The following is a 20,498-nucleotide window of genomic DNA, read 5'->3' on the forward strand; positions in this document are numbered from 1 at the left end:
GAAGGAAGCAGGTGCCTGGGGCGGCCAATAGAAAAGGGCGGCACTCCGTCCAGTATTGGGGCGGCACATCCAGATCGGCAGCGGCGGCACTTCGGCAGCAGCCCAATTGGCCCGCTCTGGATTGGTGACAATTCGGCGGCGGGTCCTTCACTCGCTGGCTTGCTCCTTGGCGACACTTTGGCGGCAGCTTGATCAAGTTCTTCTTTTCTTTTCTTTTTTTTTCGCCACTTGAGGTGGCAAAAAAGCCGGAGCCGGCACTGGTACTACAGTGGGGCCCCTACTGGGATTGAAGCCCCATTATGTTTAGTGCAGTGCAGATACATAATGAGAGACACTTCCTGGCATAAAGTATCAGAGGGGTAGCCGTGTTAGTCTGAATCTGTAAAAAGCAACAGAGGGTCCTGTGGCACCTTTGAGACTGTGAGGTTCTTACCCACGAAAGCTTATGCTCCCAATACCTTTGTTAGTCTCAAAGGTGCCACAGGACCCTCTGTTGCTTCCTGGCATAAGGATCTTATGATCTAAATAGACAAAGAGTAGGAAGGCACAGGGAATTCAAGTTATGTTTCCACAGTGACATAGCAAGGTATACAGCCCAGATCTCCTGGCTCACAGCCCCATGCTTTATCCATTGGACCACACAACCTCCAAAGACCCCTCTGAAATACACTCAGGCATCTGCACACAGTGAAGCTTTCTCAGCTGTGCCATCAGCACATGGTAAATTCACGACAGAATTATCCTCTGTTTGACTATTCCCTCAACACCACAATAATTAATTGTAAGCCCCTTGGCTTGACCAAGAGGGATGGAGCTCTCTTCGTCCTCTGTTGGAGAGAAGGGTAAAAGTTAGCTTCATTTAAATGACCTATAATGTTGTGTACCCATGATTCCACCTATTAAGCTTTGTTGCGTGGGTTGGAATTTGTCTACGTTTTGATGTGTCACGGTGATAATGGGGTGTTATCATTACTGTAATCATGAAAGGGCATGGGAATTGTGCGGGCTATGCCTTGGGTGACTTGGTCACGCTGACTTAACCAGAAATGGATGTTGACCGGGTAACAAAGCTGGGCTCTGCAGAGACGGGAAAGGGCTGTCAAAGGGTCTATGAGGGCTATTCTAAAGAGCAGGGATTCTGTCCAGGGGTTCTGATTTGTTCTGAGCTCCCTAGCTCGAGATCTCGTGTCTCGTGCAGAGGATTCTGTGAGAGTTTCGGTGCCAGCGCAGCTGGCTCCATGGAGAGGCTTGACTGGACCAGTGGTGACAAAGCAGAAGTGACATCACAGTGCTCCAGCCCACCTCGCTGGGGGAAGCAGAGCTGAACTGAGCCAGATAGCTGCACTGGCTCAGCAGTTAGTTCTTTGTCAGGACTGGAGCAGGCTGGCAGAGGAGAGCCACCTCCAGATGCCCTTGGCTACCACTAATCTGGGCATGGGGTTTAGCTGTGTGGGGACTGTGGTGAGACAGAGTTCTGGACCTCCATAAGCTGGCCACACACATATAAATGCTGGGTTTTTCATGTTCCTTTTGACTGTTTCCCCCATTTGTCCCAAATAAAAAGGCATGTGGATTCCACATTCCCCCATTTGTCCCAAATAAAAAGGCATGTGGATTCCACATTCCCAACAAACTCCTGAGTACTTATGAGTGGAGAACATCTGCCTGCAAGGACGGCCAGAACAATTTTATTTTAACTTCCCAGAGTCAGACGTGAGAGTACAGCTCTGGTCGGGGTCTTGAGCGATAGGATTATTTATTTTAGGGAAGGCACCCCAGAGGCATTGAACCTGGCCCTTGGTTCCACCATTGCCACCTGGCAGCAGGGTTACATAATAGCACACTATTTTCAATCCCATGTTATCAGTGCTAAGTGTTGAAACGGAAAGGCCTGTGAGCTCTGCGGAGCATGTCTGCCTGCAAGCTGACGGGCAACCAAGCCTGATAAATACAGTCATTGGAAACAATATTGCAAAAAGGTCTGATTGACTAGCAGTCAGCCTGGGCTTGCTCCTATGGAAGTCATTAGTCATTTTTCCATTGATTTTAATGAGCGCAGGATTAGACCCTAAACAATAAAAACATCCCAGAAAAAAAACAAAGCTAAGAAGTAAATCCAAAGGTTTGAGTTTCCCAAGGCCATAGATGGGGTTCATGCCCCTTACAATAGGGGCTGCTCAGAAAGTGACTCACAGTATTACCAACTAGCGTGATTTTCATCATTAGTCTTGCAATATTTACTTTTTTTCCCCTTAAAACCCAGCTCCTGGAGTCCAGTGAATATGTGAGATCTCAGCTTTCATTTAAAAAAACATGTCTAGCCCTCCTGGTTTCAGAGAGAATTTAGAAAATGTGGCCCCCTATAAACCAGAAGACAAATTTAAAGCATTCCAACCTGTATTATTCTAAACATTGCACTATTTAAAAGACAATCTTAAGATTTTTTTTGCAGGGCGGGGGAACTCATTTTTGAACACTTGAGTGTGGGCATACTGCAACTGTAAACCACCACTGTTTGGCTCCATGTTTATTGTCCCTCGGTGATTCTATGTCAAACATGCTCAGTTTTCAAGTAAAACGATGGTAGGTCGTATGGTTGCTTGTTTGTTTTAACTCCAAGCCTTGCAAACTCAACTTGCAATCTGAAGATCAAGTCAGATTCCTTCCTTCTTGTGCACCAATATTAAAGATTCTGCAGAACAAGTTCTGTCTTCACTTACAGCTGTACAACGCCTCCATCTTCAAATGATGCCTTCAGTCAGGTGGCTGCACCGCCGTAACTGATTGGCTGTCTGATTGAAATGTTGTAAACAGTCCGGCTTGTGATGCACAAGAAGGGATGGAATCCAGTTCACTTTCTCTTATCTGAGAACAGGAGTGAAGAGCAGTAAAAAACTCTTACTTGTTATAAAGAGAGCTGATCTGAGTCTGAGTGCACACGGGAAGCACATCTATACAACAAGAAGTTGCTATTTGTCCATAGACAGTCTCCAAATAGAACTGGACGTTAAGGAGGAAGTGAGCATTCCAACATCCCATCCCTTAATGGTTTGGAGTTACCCTTCCCATCTGCTTCTTTCTGTATCGTAGGATAGTCAAGGTATCTAATAAGCAATAGAAGTAACCCCTTATATTAAGTGCTTGAAAAATGCCTTTGCATCTATCCCACAAATGAGATTTGCCCCAGGCTTCCAGATTTGGGGTGCGTGAGCAGAGGCATTGTTTGCACATTTCCAAAGAGGTGGGGAGGGCTGTATTATGCAAAGGATAATGTGGTGCCACTATGGGGAGTTCACATCTGTTGATGTGGTTACCATCCCAAACATTAAACTGCTCTGTGTGTTCCAATGGAACATTAAAGGAGCAGCAAAAAGGTTGGCTAGACTTGCAGGGCAGCAGGTTGCTTAATGCTACCGGTATTCCCTGCTGGCATCTCCAATAAATACGCCGTCTTTGTTTAAAGCATTTGCCTCCCAATCAGGCAAGCCATTGCCAGGGCCCAGAGAGCGCCTCCCTCTTCTGGTGGGTTGAGAAAGGAATGGCAAATACAGTGTGAACAACTCTGTGCAGATAGCATCTCAACACCGAGGACGCCTGTCACGCCAGCATTGTCCAACGTGCCAAAGAAAGCCTGGTAAAGTTGTCTGTTCTTTGTGTACTGTCCCAGCACATCCAGAGAACCCAGTGGCACAAAGGCAGTACATGGCTGGGGAGGGATGCTATAATTCTTGGAGGCACACATGTGCAATAACTACTTCCTCTTCTCCCACCCTTTTCCGCTCTCGCTTTCTACTGCCTTGATATGACTCCAAGCTACCATAAGGTGGCAGTATCCCAGAATGTTGCTCTGAGGTCTGAAGAATCAGCCAGTTTCTTCTGTCTGGATTGACTCTCAGCTACATTGACATGTTCATAACGGTTCAGAGCCAGCAATGATGTGATGTTTTCCTCCAAAAAGTAAGTTTCATCCAGGTGAAGGGTGTGGCTGCACATAGCATTGTCAATGGGCAGATCTGATGTTTTGTTCCCGTAAAGACATGCTCAGGCCACAATTGCTTCATGTCTGCTATTTGCATGTGCGCATCAGAACATTTCCTCCTCGTTCCCTCTTCCTGTGTCAATGTAACGCTGATTTGGGATGTTGTAAGCAAGGAAGGCGTTTGACCATCTCACCATGACCTAGTTGGTTCCAGTATCAGAGATTGCAAATCTAATAAACAATTTTTTTTAAAAGGCATATTCAATGATTTCTCCAATAGTCCTTGCACTAAAGTGACAAGGTGGGCGAGGTAATATCTTTTACTGGACCAACTTCTGTTGGTGTGAGAGACAAGCTTTTAAGCTTATATAGAGCCCTTCCTTGGGTCTGGGAAAGGTACGTCCGCAGGTTCCGCCGATTGCAGCTCCCACTGGCCGCGGTTCACCGTTCCCGGCCAACGGGGGCTGCAGGAAGTGGCGTGGGCCAAGGGATGTGCTGGACGCCACTTCCTGCATTGGCTTGGAACGGCGAACTAGTCTGATCTAGTCTGACCTCCTGCATATAACACAGGCCAGAGAACTGCCCAACAATAATTTCTTTTCAACTAGAGTGCATCTTTCTAAGAAACATCTCATCTTGATTTTAAAATCGCTATTGATGGAGGATCTACCACGACGCTTAGGAAATTGTTCTGTGGTTAACTCTCCTCACTGTTAACAATGTATACCCTATTTCCAGTCTCCAGTTGATGTAGCTTCAACTTCCAACCTCTGGATTTTGTTTGCTAGACTGACTTTTTTTTCACCCATGTAAATACTTGCAGACTGTGATCAAGTCGTCCCTTAACCTTCTCTTTGTTAAGCTAAATAGATTGAGCTCCCTGAGTCCATCACTACAAGGCATGTTACACGGGGGATAATCTCTCCAGAGTTGGTGTGTTGTTTGGCCAAGTACACGTGGTTCCGTAAACAGCCGTTTGAGATGTTGTTAGTGCTGGAGATGGGGGAAGAGAACCTGGGGTGGAGAGAGAGACTTCTGTGGAGCCATCAAAAAAAATATCCAGGTTCCCAAGGAGATTGAGCTCCACCCAGAATGCCTCTATTTTCAGCGCCCCCAGAGGGCTGTTTAATTAATTAGTTAATGTTCATAAAGCACTTTGAAGATGGAAAGAGCTAAATAAATGCTGTACTTCATTGTTATGCTGCCTTGGGGGAGAACTCATTTATCCCAGTGACATTAGCATCCGCTCCTCCTCAGGCTGGTGGAAATCAGCTTGGGGTGGGTCGGGACTGTCTGGGAGTGAGGGAAGGGCATGCCTGTCAAGCTGAAGGGGAGCGGCAGGCTGAGACACAGAACCATGCTCCCTAAACCCTAAGGGAAGAGGGAGACTTAAGCAGCCCAACAAAAAACCTAGGCAGCCTCTTAAGGTGTGTGATCTCCCTGGGGCCTCCGCCTCCTCCCCCACCCTGTGGAAGAGCAGTGGCAGCACTGCATCCCAGCATTGGGTCCTTGCACTGTCACATTGCAGTGTCATGGTATGAGCGGATGGTGCCTGTCCTGAGGCTACTTTGGCTACAGTCACATGTGGCTGCTGAGATGCTAGTGGGTGAAGCTAACATGTGGTGTGTGTCCCCTACTCAGTGCGGCAGACATAACAGGGCTGGAGGGGGAATTCACTAACCTCAGTGCATAGGAAAGAGGCCACCCATCCCATTCTGGAGGCCACATCTCATACACTGAAATGAGATCTGTTCCAGATAAACAGCGTGGAAGTGTGTTGTGCAGAGAGGGCTGGCAGTTACGGGTGTGTCTGGGTCTGCCTGAGGATCGGCAAATCCATACTCTGTAGACACCTGGCAAGGACTTTAGTCAGAACCTCTCTCTTCTTCACCGGAGTGGCCCCTTGTGAGTCCACCTGAAGACAGGTTCATTCAAATGCCAGGATTTTCTGGCCTGGCAGCCATATGACTGAAGAAATACCTTTTAGGATCTGGGCCCTGTATTTAGGCTACTAACTTCCACTGAAATCAGTGAAATCAGTGGAAGAAAGGAATCTAAACACCTTTGAGGATCTAGACCAGGGTACATATGGCCACAGCTTCCAAAGTATTAATAGTATCCCATGAGCAGTCTCTTTCCACCTTGTAACTTCAGTGCAGGAGGCTTCTCAGAAGGCTACAGATGCATTGTTAATATGAATTGAGGTCAGTTTAGGGGAACAGAGCAAGTGCAGATACTCTCCTGAGATACTCCCCCACTGACTGCATTTCACCCACTCATGAAATGACATCTGCAGGAGATGGTGCAGTTCTTCAGCACAGGCCTGCCCATTCTGGCTCATAAGGTTGGGTCAGTGGCATATCTGTTAACAGTCAACATGCTGCAGAGTCAACACCCAGTTGAGAAGAATGGAGTAAGTGCACATTTTGTTCTGAGCTATCCTTCCCGGTGGCTTGCAGATGCAGACAGACATCACTGCCTTGTGAACATTTGCAAGGGTTTTCTGTCACAGTCATAATGGCTACAGGTTTAGGGCCAGATTCTCAGCGGGGCTGAGTTCACACATTGCCTGTCTGAGGAGAACGATGGAGAAAGGTGGGTCTAAACCAGCTTTGCACACCTCAAATCCTAAACTGGCTTGGAGAAAAAAAATCCCCTTTCGAGCAGTATAAATCTGCTCCAACATACGGCAGCGGCAAATGCTGCATCAGCTAAGGATCAGGCACCCAACACACCTCTTCATCTGTCAAGGGTGACTCGTTGGTTGGCCATTTAGAACAAGGCAGCAGGAGCTGGGGTGGAGGACCTGCCCTCTTTGAGTACAAAATGGCCACCGGCAGAGAAAAGTCCTGACACTTCCTGTCCCAATCCGGGCTCTGAATATAGAGATTATTGAACAGTCTTGTCAAATGTTTCATCACGTATGTAGCAGGTGATGGGAGGCGCAGCGGCATTCAGCAAAGCCCAGTCACTAGCCAGCCGCAATCAGAATGCCCCCAGTTTCTAAACAGATGTGTTAATTTTTAGTCAAATACTTAAATGTAGAACGAAAGCCACGCTGTCTGTGCGGTGGCGCTCTCTTCCTTGTTTCTGAATTCAAGCAGCCAGCAGGAAAGGCAGTGTCACCTTCCTTGGGGACTGACAAGAAATAAATCCAACAAAGGGATGCACCCCATGATTTCATCCCTGTGAACTGAGGCTGAACCTGCTTAGCCAGAATGACGGGAGGGTGTTGGATAGTTCCCCACTTTAATCTGCTGTCTGGGAAAGGAGCCAGGCTTTTTGCTTCCTGACATTTCCACACTGAAGCTCATTTATTTATTTTTTATTTAAATAAGTAAATAAAATCCCTGAATCCCTTGGAGAATGCTAGCTTTCTGATCAGCATGCACGCCCAGACGGCTTGGCTTTCCTGGGGGAAGGCAGGTCATAGAGGAGCAGGGGAGAGGAGAGCTGTCAAAGCTCACAGGGTAAGAGCTACCGTGCTGTCCATTGGATCTCAACCGGGAAGAGAATGGAGGGTGAAATTCACCCTTGTGCAGAAAGCTCACCCAAAGCCCAGTCAGTGAGAGTGAAGTGGTATGCACGGGGCATTACGCAGGCCCCTCTGCACAGGGGTCCATTCTAGCCCAGGCAGGGCAAGGAGATGGCTAATAGGATGGCCATGATGCGGGCATGCAGCAGTTCGATCTTGGACATAGTGTAATGAGCCTCCTGGCTTGTTCCTGGGTGCTGCAGCCAGTCACTTCAGCATCTAGCCAGTAGAGGGCTCCACAGAAGCCTGGCTGCTGGCTGTGAAGACCGGAGACCAGGCAGCTTGGGTGGTGGGGCTGGAAGGCCCAAGAGCTGGACAACGATGGTGGCAAGGGGCTAACAGTACATAAGAACGGCCGTACTGGGTCAGACCAAAGGTCCATCTAGCCCAGTATCCTGTCTACAGACAGTGGCCAATTCCAGGTGCCCCAGAGGGAGTGAATCTAACAGGCAATGATCAAGTGATCTCTCTCCTGCCATCCATCACCACACCCTCTGACAAACAGAGGCTAGGGACACCATTCCTTACCCATCGTGGCTAATAGCCATTAATGGACTTAACCTCCATGAATGTATCCAGTTCTCTTTTAAACGCTGTTATAGTCCTAGCCTTCACAACCTCCTCAGGCAAGGAGTTCCACAAGTGGACTGTGCACTGTGTGAAGAAGAACTTCCTTTTATTTGTTTTAAACCTGCTGCCTACTAATTTCATTTGGTGACCCCTAGTTTATGGGAACAAGTAAATAACTTTTCCTTATTCACTTTCTCCACATCACTCATGATTTTATATACCTCTATCATATTCCTGCTTAGTCTCCTCTTTTCCAAGCTGAAAAGTCCTAGCCTCTTTAATCTCTCCTCATATGGGACCCTCTCCAAACCCCTAATCATTTTAGTTGCCCTTCTCTGAACCTTTTCTAGTGCCAATATATCTTTTTTGAGATGAGGAGACCTCATCTGTACGCAGTATTCAAGATGTGGGCGTACCACTGATTTATATAGGGCAATAATATATTCTCCATCTTATTCTCTATCCCCTTTTTAATGATTCCTAACATCCTGTTTGCTTTTTTGACCGCCTCTGCACACTGCGTGGACATCTGCGTGTAGCTGCAGCAGGAGGACACACTTGCCTCTGAGCTTGTGGTCCATTCAGTGCATTACCCGACAGTCCTCACAACATCTCCCTGCAGTGGGGTTGCTTACATCAGTCTGCCTTCTTCCCAAGTACTCAGCCCAGCGATGGCGATGGGTAACCTGCACACGGCAAGAGCGTAGAACGGGCAATCGCTAAAGAATTTGAACAATGCTACCTCTGCCTGGTAGTGACGCCGCAAGGGGAAAGTTAAAAATTGAATGTGATTGAACAATCAGCCTAATCTAATCTGAGTCCGCCAATACTCAAATTCCATAAGCCTAACCATGGGTTTTTTGTGTGACTTCTCTATAGGGCAGAAAGAAGGTTGTTTGAGTGCCCTAACTGTGCATTCCCATTGTGACAGTGTACCCCATAAGGCTTTATGGGGGGGGGTGCTTATAAATGTATGTCTGACACAACTGGAATATGTTTTGTGCTGCCTGTGCCATGTAACATATCTCCGTAAAGGTTCTGGTCTACTATATCTATTCATCCTATTTGTACATATAGATCATTTTCTACTCGAGGTTAAGAATATGGGCTGTATGCTTGCTTGATTACTAAGTAAGCTTTGGGAGGCATTTGGTCAGCTTCTTTAGGAAGGAATTCACCAGGTTAAGTACCTGATCAGGAGACACTTGGGGAACAATGCATCTTGGAATGCTGCAATCCACATGAGAAGTCTTCCTGATCAGGTACTTAACCTGGTTTTTCACCCTCCTCCTGGGAAAGCCCCTCCCCACAAAAGGTGCGTGGACTCTCTGGCCCCCCCGACCTTCCATCTGGGCTTCCCTCTTTGGGCTCCCCTCTGGGTCCGACACTCTTGTGTCCCCTGAAAGGGAAGGTGATCCTGCCCCAGCTGTGGACTTACAGCTACCAGCTACGACAGACCTCTCACTGGCCAGCAAAATCCCTCCCCTTCCACTCGGGTTGGGCTGGCACTCAGCTATAGAGTGTGACCAGAAACAAACAGAAATTTTACAGGTACTGCCTCCGCCATGGACAGTGTCCAAGTCTCTGGCAGTAAGTTCAGGGGGAGGGTGTGACAGCGTACCCCATAAGGCTTTATGGGGAGGGGGTGCTTATAAATGTATGTATGACATAACTGGAATATGTTTTGTGCTGCCTGTGCCATGTAACATATCTCCGTAAAGGTTCTGGTCTACTATATCTATTCATCCTATTTGTACATATAGATCATTTTCTACTCGAGGTTAAGAATATGGGCTGTTTGCTTGCTTGATTACTAAGTAAGCTTTGGGAGGCATTTGGTCAGCTTCTTTAGGAAGGAATTCACCAGGTTAAGTACCTGATCAGGAAACACTTGGGGAACAATGCATCTTGGAATGCTCCAATCCACATGAGAAGTCTTCCTGGAGCCATGCAAGATGCCATGTGGACAATGGCGTCGGCCTGCAAAGACTGAGTCATGCAGGGGCATGTGACTTGCCCAGGTGACTCCAAAACTCCATCTTGGAGCTGGACTTTGCATAGGAGGGAGGAGGGGGGTTTCCACCCACAAGAGAGAGTCTATTTAAACCCTGGGGAGACCCCTCCATTTTGGTCTTCAGCTGGCTAAAGAAGGAGCCTCTCCGCCCCCCCCTCCCCTCCCCCAGATACTTGAAGGAGACTGAAACAAAGGACAGTAACTACAGGGGGTGTGAGTGATTGCTGGACCCAGGCTAAAAGGAGATTAGCCTGTAAAAGGGAGCACTCTGGAACTGGTGAGGAAATTATCTGTATTCAGTTTGATTAGGCATAGATTTGCGCATTTTATTTTATTTTGCTTGGTGACTTACTTTGTTCTGTCTGTTACTACTTTGAACCACTTAAATCCTACTGTCTGTATTTAATAAAATCACTTTTTATTTAGTAATTTACTCAGAGTATGTATTAATACCTGAGGGAGCAAACAACTGTGCATATCTCTCTATCAGTGTTATAGAGGGCGAACAATTCATGAGTTTACCCTGTATAAGCTTTATGCAGGGTAAAACGGATTTATTTGGGTTTAGACCCCAGTGGGAGTTGGGCATCTGAGTGCTAAAGACAAGCACACTACTGTTTTCAGGTAAACTTGCAGCTTTGGGACAAGTGATTCAGACCCTGGGTCTGTGTCTGGAGCCAGACGGGAGTGGCTGGCTCAGCAAGACAGGGTGCTGGAGTCCTGAGCTGGCAGGGAAAACAGAAGCAGGGGTAGTCTTTGCACATCGGGTGGCAGCTCCCAAGGGGGTTTCTGTGATCTAACCCGTCACACCCATACCTTACTATATTTGGATTTCTTTGAGTTTAACCATAGCTCTGAATTTCTGGGCTGATAATGCTTCGTTTTGACGTAATTGCAACATCGCTATGATGCTTTTGCCCTAAAGTACTGAGATGTGCTCTCAACCTCAGCTCCGTCTTCATAGATTTTTTGTCTAGGAGTATTAATTAGGGTAGTGCTGCCAGAGAGTGGCCTTTAGAGTTCTACAATGCAGCATATTTACCCTCCTCTTAGTATGGCGATGCAGCTCACAGAAACGACAGGTGCAATGCATCCATCAGCTCCCATTGATGTGAGTTGGAGCCAAAAGGTGGCTTTAGAAGCCTACTTTTTAGGCTCATGGGTGTTTTGTTTTTTTCATTCTTGACCATCTAGTAGGAATAAGTTATTTTTCAGCAATAAACAACCCGCGAGGGACTTGAGAAGAGATGAGAGAGCACTGAAAAGCCATTCTTTTTCTTCTGTAGCCCTTGGCTCAGCTGGCTAGTAGGATAATGCCAAACCTTCATGGAAGAGGACTCCACAAGTAAGTAAAATGGTAATTAGCTTCCTAACAGACTCCAGGGGCAATATTACAGTAGTTGGATCTATTACAGATATTGCCTCACCCACCTTGTCTCGCTAACATCCTATTAAACAGTCGAAATGGAGTTGTAAATGACAAGTGGAAAGATGAAAGTCTTTTCTCCCCCCCTGTGTGGGGACCAGTAGCACTCGGTGAAGAGAATGTGTGATGGTGAGTGAATTTAATCTCTTGAGCTCTACCACTCTCTTTGGCTGTTAGTGATACTTGAACATTATCGGTAAATACGGTGGTGATGAAGGTTGCAAATTAATAGGAATGGCGATAATCACATACACTTTCCGCAAATATCTGTGCCGAGGCCCCTCAGTTCTGATCTGTGAGACCCCTTCTATTTTTATTTTGTTTAATAGTTAGGACCCAGAGTCTCCAGTCAGGATGTCCCCATGACCCACAGGAAGTCACCATCCCCAGTGCATTGCTTTTCATGGTCTTCCACAAGAAATGTTGCTGAGTCTTAAAGACTGAAAGATTCAGGCTACTTCTAATTTCTGGAGGTAGTATGTTCCACAGCTGTGGGCCCTTTCATGGAGCAGGCTCTGTCTCTATCCCCCAAGCCTGGGGACTGTCAGCTTCACTAGCCATGTAGCGCACAGTGGCTGCAGTGAAGAACAAAGGGAGAGAGGGTGTCAGAACTCACAAGTCAGCCGGTGTATCAGTAACAAATGGAAAGGGACCAAATGATTTCTTGCAGGAGGTCAACTAGATGATCACAACGGTCACAGGTGATGATTTTTATTTTTCCCGGTGGGTGCTGCACCCCTGCTCTGCCTTCAGGCCCTGCCCCCACTCTGCCCCTTCCCCCGAGGCCCTATCCCTCTCCGCCCCCTCCTCTGAGGCCCCACCCCCGCCCTTCCCCCACCTCCGAGACCACCCGCCCACCCTCTGCTTGCTGCTCTCCGCCCTCCCCCAAGCGCCTCCTACCAGCAGCCAAACAAACAGCTGATAGGCGGCCCCGCCGAACAGCTGTGGCTGGTGGGTGCTGACCACGCACTATTTTTTGGGTGGGTGCTTTAGCCCCAGCGCACCCATGGAGTCAGCGCCTATGACAGTGGTCCCTTCTGACAGTGACCCATCCTTGTTTAGTGCCATGCAGCAAGAATACCCTTACCAGGAAGCGTCATCATTCAGCCGTTTTTTGGGTCATCTTACAAAATTTGTAGACTGAGAAAATGTGAAGGGCAGGAGCTGAAGTTCTTATAGGATGAGATTTTCAAAGGCACCTGAGGCCAAATATTTGGCAAGATTCAAAAAGGGATTGGACATGTAGCTGGCTACCCAGGATTAGAACTAGACTTGAGATTGGTGTCGGTAAATGTCAGTACACGTTGATTTCACTGGCCACACACAAACTGACAAAAATAGATTTCCATTGATAATCATCAAAATGTACAGATAGGCAAAGTAAGAAAAATGCTACTTGAGAACTCCAGTGATTTAGACTTTTGAATTAGCCTGGTTACAAATGGACAAGCCAATGAATAATTAAAAAAAAGGTATGTGTGACTCTATATGATTTCATGAAAATATGCTAATGAGTTTAAATATAATGTAACTGGACTATGCTTCATGCCAAAGGCCTCTTGTAAGGTATCATTACAAAGCTTATAATCTACTGAGTGTGGTCATACTATTTGTATAAATGTACCACTCTTGTATCTGAAACTAGAAATATGAAATATAACTCTGAGGGCCTAATGTAATTATGCAAAGTCTGGGCCATTAATGGTGGTTTGGAATCTTGATGACTCCCATTAACTAGGACAATTGTCTGCAGATGGCTCTGTCTTACTTGTATGTTTTCCTGTATACGTGTGTGCTGGCAAGTGGGTAATGAAGTCTTACAGTGACATGTGATTATGTCACCTGAACTGGAATCCATCTTTAACCTGGTGCTTTTCCATTGAGAGGGAGGAGGTGGGAACCCAGAGAGGGACAAAGGATTCCCGCCTTATGCAAGATATATAAATGGGTGGAACAGAACAAAGGGGGCTGCAATCATGAGAACTCCCCTAGCTACCACCTGAGCTGGAACAAGGGCTGTACCAGGGGAAAGGATTGGGCCCAGACTAGGAAGGCATCCAGTCTGTGATAGAAACTTATTGAAACGTCACTCAGGGTGAGATTTTATCTGTACTCAATTGTATTACTGTATTAGGCTTAGATTTGATTGTTTTGTTTTATTTTATTTCACTTGGCAATTCACTTTGTTCTGTCTGTTACTACTTGGAACCACTTAAATCCTACTTTCTGTATTTAATAAAATCACTTTTTACTTATTAATTATCTCAGAGTATGTATTAATACCTGGAGGCGGGGGGCGGGGGGGCGGGGAGACAAACAGCTGTGCATATCTCTCTATCAGTGTTATAGAGGGCGGACAATGTATGAGTTTATACTGTATAAGCTTTATAGAGGGTAAAGCGGATTTATTTGGGGTTTGGACCCCATTGGGAGTTGGACATCTGAGTGTTAAAGACAGGTACACTTCTGTAAGTTGCTTTCAGTTAACCCTTTTACAGCTATTAGGGGACGTGGTTCAGACCTGGGTCTGGGTCTGGGTTTGCAGCAGGCTAGCGGGTCTGACTCAAACCAGGCAGGGCACTGAAGTCCTAAGCTGCCAGGGTAGGAAAGCAGGAGCAGAAGTATTTTGGCACATCAGTTGGCAGCCCCTAGGGGGTTTCTGTGATCCAACCCGTCACAGTATGATTTGTTGATTTAAAGATATTTACTTTGGCTATTTTGACATGTGATGTTGACAATTTGTGTTTTAACAGTTTTAACTTCTGGATTCTCAATGTCTACGCCCAGTAAATACTTGTCTGAACCACTCCTATAATTTCCTGCAACAGTGAACATTGAAATCAAGAAAAATAACCAAAAATAATGGTAAAATCTCATCATTTTGTGCAACTGTAAACATTTAAATCAATGAAAATATTAAAATGGTTTAAAATAAACTGACAGCTGTCAAAATTATATATTAAAAAAAGATTTCGGACAAGCGTGACTATAACAGACAATGCTACTGTAAATTGCGGAGGAGATATTAGACCTCATGCTTCAGGGCTTAAACCGTCTCTACTGTTAGGGATTAGAAGGAGATCTCATGTAGATGGCAGATTATCATTTACCTACTCTGACAAATTGCAGCTTCCTCTCAGGTTTCAGAGTAGCAGCCGTGTTAGTCTGTATCCGCAAAAAGAAGAACAGGAGTACTTGTGGCACCTTAGAGACTAACAAATTTATTAGAGCATAAGCTTTCGTGGACTACAGCCCACTTCTTCGGCACTCTCATTCTGGCTGTTGTTGGAAACAAGATATTGGACTAGAGAGACCAGGAGTTGGATCCAGTCTGGCCAGTCCTATGTTTCTGAAAGGGTTCAGTGCCTAATTCCTTTAACCACCTTCAAAAATGTCAACCTCAAATGTTTGGATACGCTCTTGCATCCAAATGTTGGAGTGGAGGGTGTATGTGTGTAACGTTGGGAATTTGTTTTGGCTCGGAAGAAGGTCCCAATATATTTCTGTCTCCAGCTTTACCTGCAGAATCACAGACATTCTAAATCAAAGATGAGAAGGAGTTGGAAGTTGTCCAGTGAACAGCTGTAGTTTATTACCAGGATAATTTTGGGTCTCACTCAGAAACCCACACTACAAAAACAAATAAGAAAAGTTAGTTGTAGAAGGAAAACCGGCAAACTGGACCAAGCTCTAGAAGCCACTACTAAATATGTATCACATATAGAACAGTCTTTTATAATTTAATAGAGAATAATATGGTTTTTGCCTAACCCTCCTATAGAATTCTATAGCAAGGGGATATAATTGTTCCATTCTACAGGATGGCTTAAATTTTTGTTTGAAAGCACATCTTTCTCTATTAAACTCCGTATGTATTTAGGGTCACTTCTACAGGACCCTATGGAATGTTGAATGACCCTTATCGGATTTCTCTCTCTTACATTTTACAGGATTTTTCTAATTGCTTATTGTCTCTGAAGAAATCCCTATTTCCTAGGGAAACTAAACACGACACACCTATTGTTTCACCTGATCTGCTTAATTCAATCCAGGTATTTTGAGGCCTCTCGGAGGATTAACAATTCTTTGTAGAAGGTCTAAGGGGCATTTGATGAGACACACAACTGCCAAAGCCATCTCTAATTTAAACTGCTGCCATAGCTGAAGGAGGGTGTGTCTTGCTTAGTTATAGTACAGCGGCACTCATTTTCTTTTTGCAGTATTAATGGGGTAATATAAAATTTTCCTGGTGCCACAGGTCTGTTAAAAGGCACAAAGCTATTTTGTGCAGTAGTGACGTAGTGCTCCTTGGTATGTCTGGACAGTTAGTTAGCATGCAAACTATGCAGTCATATGAGATTTATAGAGAGACAGATTGCTTCGTCTCACCTGCTGATCTGAAATACAATGGGAAAATTAAACATTTACAGTCATAAAACAGTCCAACAGCAACAGGTAACTACCTGAAAAGTGCAACAGATTCCAGAAGAACTACCAATGGTGCTTCAAGCAAAGAGGAATCGCAGGAAACACTGTGGAGGAGAATAGCATAAATAAAGGAATTATATGCAAGAAAATGTCACTCATGTGCCTTATTCTGCAAGCAGCATATGAAACCACATCATCATGGGCAAATCAACCAGCCACCAGGAAAAAAATCAAAACCCTCCTTGGGGAGTAGGAAATAGATAACAGGAATCCCATCTGCATGTCGCCAAGGAGCTGCAGCTGAGAGAGCCCTCAGTTTGCAAACATTAGATCGTACCTAGAATGCCGGCAAGATCCCAGAGCTGGCTCCTTTAGTCAGTTAGTTGGGTGAGATGGGCACATGCATGTCTAAATGCTGGTTTGGGCTCCTGGGATGTAGTTATTCTAGTTCCACTCTGAAAAACTGTTTCCACTGACACCTGTTCAAAGCCCCTGTCTTCAGATTCTGCTCTGAGTCACTATGTTCCCATGGTAGTGGGTTTAAAAAAAATATTAGGGGGGAACTTTGCAAATAAAAAAAAATTCTCCTTTTTTAAAAATGTAGAATTTGACAAAATTAATTTAAAAAAAAAAGTCAACCCTGTCTAATGCCCACTGTCTTCAAGTAACACCCTTAACTTTATTTCCCATAGTCTTTACTGAAGCTAGCAAAAAAAAAAAAGGGGGGAGGGGGGGGAATTTCATGGGAATTTCCCTAGTTTTAAAAATCTGAAATTGCAATATTTTGAGCTGCTTTGTAGGCGAGTAAAACATTTCATTGAAATTTTGCCTGTTTTTTTTTTTTTTTCAGTTTTGAATTTTTTTTTGAAAAATGCACAACATTTCAGCCATCTCAAGTCATTGGTAGGTCTGTACAGGTGTAACTAAGAACAAAATTTGGCCCTGCATTTGATACTGAGTTAACAAGTCCGTTGATGATGCATAAGCTACAACAGAATCCAGATTCAGAGCTGTATTGGTTCTACAGGGCTAGTAGCACTAAAAGAGTTGTAAAAAATGGTGTCAGTAAAGAACGTAGCACTGAGGCTGAGTACACAGAAGTCTTATCTGGCCTAGTGCAGTGTGTCTCAACCATTTCAGGTTGGCAACCCCTTCTTCGGTGTCAACATTTTTTGCAACCCCTAGCATTCACTATAAGAGTTAAAAGAGTATCAATGATCACTATGAGACGCCCATATCGTTTCGTTTTGTGGGTGTTTCAAGAGATTTTCAGAAATACTTGACCTTGAAGGGGAAAGGTATGTAGGGTAAGAAGTTTTTCTTTGTTTTTGATTGTAATAAAATCTGACAACCTCCCAATGGTCTTTCATGACCCCCTGGGCATCACAACCCACCAGTTCAGAAACAGTGCACTAGAGAATTGAGCGGCTGTTTCTTGAGCCAGTGGGCTAGCCACACCAGTGGGCGTAAAAACAAAGTCGTTCTGATGAATGAGAAGTTGCTGTTTTCATGACATCGCTTTTCCAAGTGGAGCTGCCGTTTAAGGCTCATAAATCCACATTTAGGCCTGATCTTCGGAGGTGGTAAGGCCTAACACTCACATTGATTTTAATGGGATTTTTTGGAGGCTGGACATATCTGAAAATCGGGCCAAATTGAATTAAGTGCCTAAATATGGATTGTAGGAGCCTTATGTAAGCACCCAAGGTTGCACATTTTGGCCTCCATAGATAAACATTGCAATTCAGACACCTAGGCCCTGATCCAGCAAATCACTTCAGGTCTGTTCCAGAGCCCGCTGAAATCCATGGAAGGACTCCCATTGACTTCATTGGTCTTCAGCTCAGGCCCATAAAAACACGTGCTTACCTTTAACCACAGGAGCAGTTACGCATGTGCTTCCAGTGCTTTGCTGGAACAGGGTTTTAATGCACCAGAGCCTTGATCCTTAGAGGTATTTAGCATCTAAATACCTTTGAGGATATGGACCCAGGTGATCAGACGATGGATTTAACACAAACGGAGTCATTTTTTTAAAATGAAGGACCTAGTTCCTCACTATTACTTTGGCTTTAGCCACTTTAACAACGTCACTTTCAACAGAGTTCTACTGGGGTAAAGTGAAGTGACGTATAGATGAAGGATACCCAATAAAATATAACAATTCTATAATATTAAAACTCTTTAACCAGGTGATAAGCATTAGTGCACCTGATTAGCAAGCTCATGTATACACTTCTACATGTCTTTAGAGGATGACTCCTTGAGCAGGTAAAAGAGGGTGGGTGAGATCTTGACCCCACTGAGGTCCAGTGCAATCATCCCATTGGCTTCAGTGAGGCCAAGATTTTACCCAGTGTTTTTTGAGGAGACTCATGTCTGAGTTTGGGTTCCTCTATTCAGCCCATGTGAATTCCCAGGAGCCTTAGTTGCCTTCTAGCTCTAGAGATGACAACTTTACGAAAACCAAACGGCAAGAACTTCCAGTGATGACCCTGTTTTGTGATGAGATTCTAATCCCATGACACACTTGTCTACCCGGCTAATGATGGCAATTAGCAAGGGAGGCGAGAAGGAGGATCTAGGAGTTTTATGGCATGAGTAAGAGGGATGTTTTATGGCAGTAATGTTAGGAGGAGAACAGCAATAGGGGAATGTGTGACAAGACGGATTCTGGCCAGGACAGAGCTGAAGAACTGACTCTGAGACAGGATTCCACGATATACCCCCTGCGCCAGGAACAGTGAGGTGCTGAAGTGAAGGTTCATCTTTAAAAGGACTGTCTTGGACGCTGCAGTCACACAGTAATGGAGGTGGATGTCACCTTTTTCCAGTTTGCCTGAGTTTGGGGTAGGAAGGAGGGACGAGCAATAAAGAAGTGACTGCCTTTTTTTTCATATATACAACCCAAGTTGACACTGGACAAACATGTAAATACAATCCAGAGGCTACAGACAGTTTCTCAGTAATAGCCGCATCGTGTGTATATACTAAACGACACTATCTGATCAATTGCAAATTATCCCCCAGGCGACCCAATAGATCTCTGTAGGCATGCTTTCCTCAGCAACAGCTGTGTTAGCACTAGATTTACACAATCATATTCTAGCTTGCCAGAGCATTCCCATGTCCCGTCAAATATTTGTAAAAGACTTATACACTGGGCAAATGAAAATCCACAGGCATGAAAAAATAGCAGCTAATTAGAGGGAGCTGGTTCCTCTCCACAAGTATTGCTATTGTCTCTAGAGCGTAAACTTGAATGAAGTTTGTAGCATGTCGGGTTGTGCAGCTAGCCTGAGACAACAACACTGAAAGGAGGGTGAGATTCCCACTTTCATCAGAAATGATGTTATGTTATGTTAACATTGAAGCCTAATGAAGCCACTTAAATGCCAATTTTATTAACCATTTGACTGCTGATCAGTGCACCATCGAAGGGCAGTGAATTTCTCTATCTTCTGTTGCTGGTCATGGCTGTCGTGTAGCGAAGCTGTTTTCCACTGGAATGACAAAAGGTGGCAAATTCTGAATGGGTGCAAAGCATTGGGTGCAGCGTGTGGCTTTCCAGCCTGGGGTAGTAGCAGGAGAGAGATTTGCCATGTGATAACTGCATCAGAATGACCCTCTTGTGCCAGACACTGATATCTGACATTTCATGCAGGAGTAGTGTAGGCCAAGTAAACAAATAATAACAGCCCTCTTCCTTCCCCACAGAACCTCTACAGATCTAGGGGTGGAGGATAGTCCCCCTGTCGGCCAATATGCCCTGCGGTTTCCTCTGGTCCCTCCTTATAAATGAATATGGTAGATGATTCTCACAGTGTCCTTTAAACATGGGGCACGCGTATAAAGAAAAAGTTGTATGCGTATTGGTCACAGAAAACCAGATTCCCAGGGGTGAGCGAACAAACCGCAATCTAACCGCATGAAGCTAGGCAGATTCACATGTGCTGAAGATCTGGCACTGTTTCTCGGGTTCTCATGCAGTTAGCTATACTTTGAGGTGAGGCAGCAGTGGTTATAAGAACACTGGCCAGCTGGCTAAACGCCTCATTGTGGTGGCAGCCTATTTAAACATGTTCAGCGCTCTTTTCCTTTTCAGACATCCTGCGAAGGCAGAAATCCTTCATTTTCAGACCAATTTCTTCCCCATTTTGGAACATGAAACCTGGAGTTAAATGGCTGAGGGTTTCGAAGAATTGCTTAGTGGTTTGGGACTATACATGTTAGTCTACTTTAATTTGCACTTTCCCTTTTCTTTTAAATATAACGTGTGAAAAATAAACCACAAATATATACATTGGATAATTGGTCCTGAGCATCTGGCTTTAACAAGATACTGTCAAATAACTGAGTCCGCCACAAATTGCCCTGTTTAAAAACCGATATGATCTAGTCAGAAAAGTTTGCAAGATGTTTAAGATCATTTTGGTTTTTTTAACTCCACCACTCAAATCCCATGTTTGGGAAACCCACAGCAAAAGTTTTCTGCTCCATCTGTAGTCATAGTAAACTGCTAATAATGGGTTGAGATTTTTTCGAA

General features: G+C 45.0%; 2 long non-coding RNA genes across 4 annotated transcripts in view; one reads left to right on the top strand and one right to left on the bottom strand.

Moving 5' to 3' along the window:
* LOC135983527 (uncharacterized) overlaps positions 1–20,498 on the top strand; it is a 139,369-nt gene that overhangs the window by 91,063 nt on the left and 27,808 nt on the right. The window lies entirely within an intron of this gene.
* LOC112060363 (uncharacterized) overlaps positions 13,815–20,498 on the bottom strand; it is a 28,111-nt gene continuing 21,427 nt past the window's right edge. The window contains exons 3-4 of one of the 2 annotated variants that reach the window (XR_002889668.3): positions 15,988–16,056; positions 13,815–15,154 (exon numbers count right to left, since the gene is read on the bottom strand). This is a non-coding gene — a long non-coding RNA (uncharacterized LOC112060363). The remainder of the gene's footprint in view (positions 15,155–15,987; positions 16,057–20,498) is intronic. The other variant, XR_002889669.3, reaches the window with a different exon arrangement.

Source organism: Chrysemys picta, chromosome 5, assembly GCF_011386835.1.
Source record: "Chrysemys picta bellii isolate R12L10 chromosome 5, ASM1138683v2, whole genome shotgun sequence".
NCBI lineage: Eukaryota > Metazoa > Chordata > Testudines > Emydidae > Chrysemys > Chrysemys picta.